The following is a 9,150-nucleotide window of genomic DNA, read 5'->3' as shown; positions in this document are numbered from 1 at the left end:
GTCTCATTAAAGTTTGTTGAAGATGACGCAATTCCTTTAGCCTGTAGGAATACGCATACGTGAGAGACGCTAGCCGATTGGTTAATAGATCGTGACGTCACTCGGTAGCGCGATCGGCGCGTGTGTTTATATACCGGCTTTCTACGACGTGGGGTACACCTTGAGAAAGGGTATAGTGCCCGAAACGCATAGGTGGTACACTTGCTGTAGCTATGGGGGGCTTAGTCTGTTCTTTTTATTGAAATCAATGCTTTTTTGCTTCTGTGAGCCTCCTCCTGTTTTTCTAGGCAGTGCACTGCCTTTTTTCTCTACTTGTTCCTGTTTCCTGCCTTGGTGGACTGCACGCTACTAATCTACTGCTGTGGACTACTGTACTCCTCTGGATCCTGGAATTTAACAGTGAGTTACATTTGTGGGTTATTTCTCACTGTATGGGACAATGGTTGTACTGTTTATTGGTGCCTTATGGCATTAGGTACTAGTCCCCTAACCCTATAAGGGTAGCTTTATTATATACCACAGTTTATTGGGAGTGGTCCTGTTGCAGACGCTTAAATGTTTAAAGCTGCAGCTCAGTCAATATCCTGCATGTGTGTTTTTTAATAAATCAGTTCTGTAGTAAGAAAAAATACTTTTAGCATTTTCTGTTTTTAAAAAAACAACTTTGAAAGACCAATTTTCTTGTATTCTATTTTAACAAGCATTTGCTAAGGCACTGCCCCTTCATGTCCTGTCACAAGCCCTGGCACACCCCTCTGTCCGCCCTGCCCTCCCTCTAGCACATGTCAGTGCAGGAGTGCTCATGAATATTCATGAGCTTCCACTGAGTGACAGAAGCAGAAGAAAAACATATGCCAGCTCTAATGATGTCACCAAATTTCACCGATCAAAACATGGAGAACGAATTGACCTGCAGCTATGCAGTTCTTTAGGTAAGTAGAGATTGCACACATAAAACTATTGAAGTAAAAAAAAAATTTTTTTTTTAAAAATAGACTGAACTGCAGCTTTAAAGGACTCGTTGATTCTGATGCACTGGCGTTCTACACATCTATATGAGATATGTTCTATAATTGTTAGTGATCCAAAGAAGACAAGAAATACAGTGCACCATTTTCTATGTATTTTTCTTTACAAGGGAAATGGAAATCTTTCCTTGATCAGTAATTATATAGACATACTGTATGTTGATACAGAAATCAAATCAAAGAATATATTTAATCTGTTCTTAAATATGCAAAATCTATCTAGATTCACAATGTTGAAATGTAATATAATCCACATGCCCTTACTGTAAAGAACAATTATTTCATGTTCATGAAATAATCTTTCTTTCAATCTCAGTTGGTGCTCCTGAGTATTTGTCTTTTTGTATAATTTAACACAATTACTTTATTTTACTGGTGGGTAACAAGAGTCACGTTGCTACTTGTTTCTTCGGGGCTGTTGTTCGGATCCTCTGTTGCTTGAATTTGATCATATACAGTATGTTTATGTTTGTTTGTTTTTATTTTGTCTGTTTTTCACAATTCTCATTTGTTTAATTATATTTTTCATTATTACTTATCTCCAGTATTATCTATTTGTATTTTACACGTTAAAGAGGAGGAACAGAGCACTATGTAAGCGAAAAATAAGGATCCAGAGAGGGTATTCAATAAAAATATGAGAGCTTTAATGGATCATATGAAGACCCCGAAAAAACACACAACACGTTTCGCGCATGTAGCGCTTCATCATGGTGAAGCCCCAGCGGATAGCACATCACAGGACCTCCAAAGGATTGAACAGGATTCCCAAAAGGGAGTTACTTTCTCCTATTTTGTCTAGACTTATGAATGTATTTAAGTAGGGGGAGATCATTGATGTGCCAGCCTTGGGCCGAGGCCCTGCTGCCTCAGTCAGCACGCCCGCACTGCATGCAGGCGGCGCGCTGAGAGGCAATTGACCGCTACCTGCTGTCTGTAGGGAGCAGGAGCTGAAGCGGGGGAGGGGGGCGTGGTTTGAGGGTCTGTTCATCCCCCCCCCCCGTCGGACTGTCTGTCCCCCCCCTGTCGGTCTGTCCGTCCCCTCGGCCTCCCCCCCCCCACACAACACACATACATACACACATATACACACACACACTTCCCCCCGCCTCCCTCCCATAGCTCCTTCCCTGCTCCCCTCCTTACCTCCTCATTGGCTCACTCGCGCACCACGTGACGCGTCAACGCTTCAGAACACCACCTTCTGGTAGCACTGGCCGGCTGATGCGTCACAGCACGTAGTGAGCCACGGAGGGAGGAGGCAGCGGAGACCAACAGATTGCAGGTAAGGGGCTGGTGCCGCACGTGTCGCGGACCGCAGCGGGTCCTCAGCCTTGGCTTTGCGTGCTTTACCTACGGGAGACACTAGGCACCACTTTCCCTGCTAATATATAATAGGAGTATTATAGGAGGTCCTCCTTCTCATTATTTCTCCTTACAGGAGATATGTTTGCATGAGCACAGGATCTACACCTCTATTTTTTTTACACATTAATTTTATTGTGTATGTCTTTACTTATATAGCGCCATTAATGCACATAGCGCTTCACAGCAGTAATACATGTGACATAATAATATAAATAACAAATAATTCAAATAACAGATCATGGGAATAAGTGCTTCCGACATAAAAGTAACATTTCGGAAAAGGAGTCCCTATGCAAAAGAGCTTACAATCTAATTAGAAGGTAGGGAGAACGTACAGACAGTAGGAGGGCGTTCTGGTAAGTGCATCTGCAAGGGGGCAGGGTTTATTTATGAGGTGTGTAGTATTAGCCACGGTGCTACTCACATGCTTCGTTAAGCATGTGTGTTTTAAGGTGGATAGAGAGGGTCTATTCTGTTTTTGAGGGGAAGGGCATACCAGAAGTGTGGGGCAGTCAGTGAGAAAGGTTTAAGGCGGGAGAGGGCTTTAGATACAAAGGGGATAGAGAGAAGACATCCTTGAGCGGAACCACATTGAAAAGGATCTTATTAAAAAACCTTCCTTTCCCATAATAGGCACTCTCTGTATCACCCCCTACTCCCCCCCCCCCTCCTCTGTTTAAGAAAGGACATGGATTGTTTCTTGCAATGCAATGTACATTGCGTGCGCTGACCAAACCTGGACTAGGCATAATCCCACAGTTACTCCAGCAACGCTTTGTTAGAAACTATCCAATCTCCTGCTATTGATGGTAGAGGATGCAATGTAGGGTAAAAATGTAGACCTGTTCATTGTTCCTTTTGTACAGTAATTGTTGTGGTACTTTAAATCCTTCTTTCACAAACATTGCTGTTACGTCTTTGTATTGTAATTCTGTTCATTTTCATTTTGCTTGTTCTCAAGTAACAGGCTTCTTTTTGTAATATCCACTTACAGCAATTAACCTCTTTATTTGACAATTCTAACTCTTGCGAGTTCTTCTTCAACCACTATTTTTTTTTATTATAGATTTTAGCTTCTTTGATTAACAAAAATAGAACTGTATCACAGGTAACTACAGTAAGAGAACTTTATTACAATTATTTATCTGCATATGGCGCCAGACAGTAGGAATGGGTATAAATCCAACAGTGACCTCAGTGCACAACGGCAATAGATTAAATTGATTAAATGCTACAACTCTGGCGTAATTTGCAATACTCTCCAATCTAGTAAAAAATGCTTAAATCTTCACTCAAGTCAACCTTATTTATCATTAATATGTCTTATTTGTTCAGATCTGTTAATTGCCATAAACCTAGTTGTATGTATTCCATGTCATAGATTCACAGATTCCAGGGGGAGCATAGAGGGAAAAACACAAAAGCACAGAAAATCTAAGTGCAGGAGAAATACAAAGTGAAAGAAATGTCAGCTCCAATCTTGCCTCTTGTGAAAGGCCTATGTAGCCATGCATAATAATGACTGCATACATCTTCCCTGTTGGCAGTAAGTCCTGGTAACTACAGGCCTGCCAACAGTAGTTATGGAGGTTTTCCCTCACACCCTAGTGTGGTGCCCTGTGTAAGGAGGGGAGTGGCTGTATGCTCTGAGTCCCTGGATAGTGACCTCAGAGATGCGCCTGCCCCCTGAGGTATAAAGAGCACAACACTGACAGTTAGTGTTGTTGTTGGTTGAGCAATAGTAACCAGAAGGTACAGGGATTGGAGAATCGCTTTTGTGACCCTAGTGCAGTAACTAGCGGTAGCAGAGTGATCAATTAAGTTTTGTCTACGCCATACTGTGTCCAGGGACCTGGCACAGCGGTGATCTCCCTAGGAGAAAGGGAATCCCACTTCAATACGGGAGGGCGTACCTGGCAAAGGGACAGCACGGAGAGATGTGCGGCTAGAGCCGGCAGCTGCATGGGGCAGTCTGCTACATCCCTGTATTCAATAAAGATGTCCTTGAGAAAAAGAACCCCACTGTGTGAGTGTGAGATTACTCAACAGTGGATGGCACCAAGAAGGAGTTCCTCACCAGGACCATCTCCCTGCAGAAGCACAGATCCTGATGAGGTGGAGGCGCTGCACATGATGTAAGTTGGACTCGTACCCACTACCTCAGCTACCTGTCCTGATGACATCCCCTAATAACACCAAGCGGGAGACTCAAGAGTCCTGTTACCTGCAGGTGCACCACCACACACGCCTTGTAATGGGGGACTGGTTAGACTACACGGGCCAATATGAGATTGGGTGGGTCAGGCCAGAGGGATACACCCGTTACACCTACTTACTGTACAAACTGTAAGAATGTCAACAGCAGTGTGTAACCAAGGCTTTAAGCAGTCTATCCAAGGTGAGTGTCAGCTCAGCACGGATTGAGGGAGAAGCAGCTCCAGTACTCAAGAAGATGTAGCCCCGTCTCCGCGGGTCTGGGCGTCTAACGTCAGATCCGGTTTACAGGTAGCAACCTCGCGGCCTGCGGCTCCTCTCCAAGAATGCTCCGTATGGTGAAAGGACTCCCACTCAACCGGTTTTGCCACGTGATACCGTCAGCTTCGTCAGGAGTATCAGGCTAAGGTCAGAGCAATGTCTGCAAAACCCCCTGTACATGCAGACAGCACACTACCTGCAGACCCTGCCGCACCAACAGTACCTGTATTCTCATGCCCAGCAGACCCCACAATACCTGCCGATCCCACAAATCCCCACTGCACCACAGTGCCTGCATCCCTAGCTGACACCACAGTACCCCCAGCACCCCCCTCATGACACATTGTACAGGCAGCACTAACAGCCCTCGCAGTACATGCACTCACAACCCTTATGCACACCACATGTGCTGGTTCTCCACCACCCATGCCCGGAAGACCCCAACAGGTGTGTGTACGAGTCGTGGATGAGTTACTACAATTGCCACCTCTGGAAGATAAGTGTTAGTGCCATGGGTTTAGTGCCAGTGTCATGGGTTTAAGTGTCAGTTAAAATTGTGTCTCTTTGCTTATTCTGAAGGTGCAATCTGGGATGCACTGCACATTTACACGTATTGGGCTGGGCATGTTAATCCCTCCACCATGGATTACATATTTTGCCGCTACGGTCAGACTGGATACCACTCAATGATCGCACTTTGGGAGATTGAGGTGTGTACAGTACGGTGGGTGCATTTTAGTGTACACTGCACTGCATTAATTAATTAATTAACATTTGTACTGTCACTGGCCTTGTCTTAACAGAAACTCTCCCCCAACCATCGTGCTTCTGACCACTGAGACAATCTCAACAATTATTTTATTGTAAATATTTTCTATTGTATTTGAACCAAGCGAGATCCTCTGTGCACCGTCATTTTGTAATATACACTAATGTTCCTTACCATGGGACAGACTTTTAACATTTTTGATAACACTCAGGATTTTTTGTTTTAAGTAAACTATCCAGCACAATTTGAAGTGGACAACAGTGTTAATATACTGCAAACATTGATTGAAACAAAAGTGGGACATATTATTGTTTCCAGTAAGCAAGGACGTATCGAAAAGGAACAGTTTATTAAACATTATTTAAATGTTAACATAACAACATACAGTGTACAGTGACATAATGTAGAGTCGGAGCAAGGAGCAAGAACACAGATTCTTCTCCCCCTTTCGGTAAAAAATAAACAAATCATCAGAACATTGCAAACAAACACAGGCAGTTAGGGCAGCGGGTCAAAGAAAACCTGGGGTTTCTACATTATGCACCAACAGAAAAAAACAGTATTTGCAAAAAAATGCAAGCAAAGAAAACAGCACAGTAACACAACATGTGGGTGCATTTTAGTGTGCAAACAGAAGACTGACATGAGTTAGGGCAACACTGCAGCACTCCCAGTACTTGTAAAATACCACAAGTGAACAGACCCTCCCCTCCTTATATTTATTCCTATATATTACTTTATATTCATTTTTATTTATTTAAGGGTGTGATATACAAGGTTCTAGTTGCAGTCCATTTTTTAAATATTGCCGTCATTTTCGGGGATTTGTTTTTCCCACTTCTTTAGGATCTTTTGCTACATTAGGGCCCAGGACTAGCATTGGGTAGTGGGATTTTTCTTTCTTTTTGATCACCATGTCACTGCTGCTATGATGCTTGTTCAGTGCACAGCATCTTCTTAGAGCAATATATTAAATATGTCTAGCTCTTCTCAAAGGCTGCCAGCAGGTCAGGTTTTCAGGATATCCCAGCTTCAGCACAGGTGGCTCTGTCAAAGACTGAGCCTCTGATTGAGCCAACTGTGCTGAAGCAGGGATATGCAGAAAACCTGACCCGTTGGTGGCGCTTGAGGACTGGGTTGGCAACCCCTGACCGAGGTGCAGATGATACTGATAAAGGTGCATCAAAATTGCCTGCCAAGTATAACTTGGTGTAAATGCAAAAAAGACTGTTAATAGTGTTAGCGCAGAATGAATTTACTATGTATCAACACAAAAAATGTATTTGACACCAGATGGATGTTTTATTATATAGGTTAATAAAATGTATTGTTTTCACAGTATGGCTATTATAAATAATAAACTACTAACTTATATTTACTAATACTAGTGTAGCCATATAGCCCCTGGCTACTAAAATCCTTTGCCCTAGGTGCTATCTGTTTTAATATCATCTAGTAGTGCTACGGTTAAACCCTCTTACACAAAGCCTGCATGTGAGCTGTCTCCTAAGAGAGACACTAAGGCTGCGTTCAAACAGAATGCAATGCGAAGTGCGCACGCTTACGTGTGCGCTCACGTTTGCCACTCTTGCGCTTTGGTGTGTGTGAGTTTTTTCAGCCTTAATAACAATATGCAGCTGCAGGCCTAGTGGCAGTTGGAGTCTCATGGGGGGGGGGGGGGAGTTTACTCTGCCAATCCAGCCCAGATACTGGGAAAGAGGGATTAACCTCTTCAGGAGCCCTGAAGGATAGAGATGCTGCACCCTGCTCACAGAGCACTCAGCTTTCTGTGAGCCTACAGGTGAGCACCATCACCCCAGAATAACCAAGTACCATCAGATCTCCCAAAAGGTTCTAATAAATGAAAAATGAAAAAGGCACACGAAATTACAAATTACTTAGAAAGAAGAAACAATCATGGAGGAAAATAAGGACAAAGTGTTACATCAGAGATGTGGCATAAGATCAAATTAATATAGAATACAAAGAAGCCTTGATATTCAATGAATTGACTGATTCCTCCCAATTTGTTCTGGAGCTGAGTTTTGTCAGAAACTGCATTAAATATATCCATGTACAGAATTAAATAATTAGTAGAAGTAAAACATACAGAACACCTACAAGCTCAAATTGAACCCCCAAAATATGTATGTATGTTTTATAATTCTTGTGCAGCTAGTCTTGGCTGTTTTGGAGGGTGGCAACCTCCTATCCAATTGAAGCTCACTCCCTCCCACATTTAAATGGTTAAAACCTCACTCCATGGCATCTCCAACTATCAGGGGAACTTGCCTGCATGCAGTGTGATTGTGACAAATCTATTACAGAGTGCTTTTCCTGGTAATGTACAGGTTAATAAAAGCTTCAATCAGACTTAGAACTTTTGCAACTCATATTGACAGATTTATTATAAATCATTCTTCCTGGCAATGCACAGGTTATTAAGAATTTATATTAGTGTAGGGACCCTTGAACGTGGTCTGCCGTGAAGTTTGGCTCAAGGGCTTACAACAATTTGGCCAAAATGTTAAACTAAAAGACCATTTTATTTATTAGTTATTTATACATGTATATTTAGGCACTGTACCGTATATAAGTTTTTCTGGATGTGCACTGAGCTTTGTCTGTGTTTTATGTTATGTCTCTGGTTTTAATTAGTAGAAGTAACACTGAAATGCATTCTGATACTTGTAAGGGTGTTGAAGTAATTCCTAAATCCACATGATCTTGTATATCGTAACATATGACGATGTTGACACTCAGAATTAGTGGGAACAACGCTTACTGCACTTACTGTTCACTTATGTAACTATGTATAGCCCTGGTGCCCTTACCAGCGCAGGTCCCCGGGCTATGGTATGCTTCCCCGCGAACCCCCTTTCCTCTGGGTAGGTGCCGTGCGGTCAGCGAAGGCGGTGTGGCGTGATAGCCGGCAGCAGGAAGCGCAGGGAGGCTCTGGCGGCTCTCCACTGGTTGGCACCACCATCCGGGCGGGCGCCGCCATGTTGGAATTAACTGCGCGTGCGCGAACGCTCGCGCATGCCGGCCGAGTGCGGCGGCCATCTTGTGTGTGGCGAAACGGCCGCGCATGCGCAGCAGAGTGCTGAGGGTTGCGGCGGCCATCTTAGAGGTGGCAGACAGCGCAGGGGAATGTAGAAAGGCAGGAAGTCCCCCTAGATGTTGCGCATGCGCAGGAAAGGGGCGCGGCGGCCACTAGGATAGCGCAGGCGCAGATAGGAAAAGTTAGGTGGCCATTAGAGAGGCGCCCATGCGGTCTCCATAGGCAAGAGCCTCCTTGGGAACTACAGTTCCCAGGAGGCTTAGCTGCAGGCAGTCAGGTGCTTTAGCTTAGCCAATAGGGCTGAAGAAGCCTCCTGTTTAGGGGAGGATCTAGTTAGGGATATTAGCAGGCTTGCAGGAAGGAAGTCACTCGGGGATGGGAGGCAGACAGATGAGGAGGTAGGTGTGCAGGGTTCAGTGACCAATGCACTAGGCCAGAGTACCCTCCCC

This window comes from Ascaphus truei, chromosome 4 (assembly GCF_040206685.1).
Source record: "Ascaphus truei isolate aAscTru1 chromosome 4, aAscTru1.hap1, whole genome shotgun sequence".
Taxonomy (NCBI): domain Eukaryota; kingdom Metazoa; phylum Chordata; class Amphibia; order Anura; family Ascaphidae; genus Ascaphus; species Ascaphus truei.
This window is presented reverse-complemented; position numbering follows the sequence as displayed.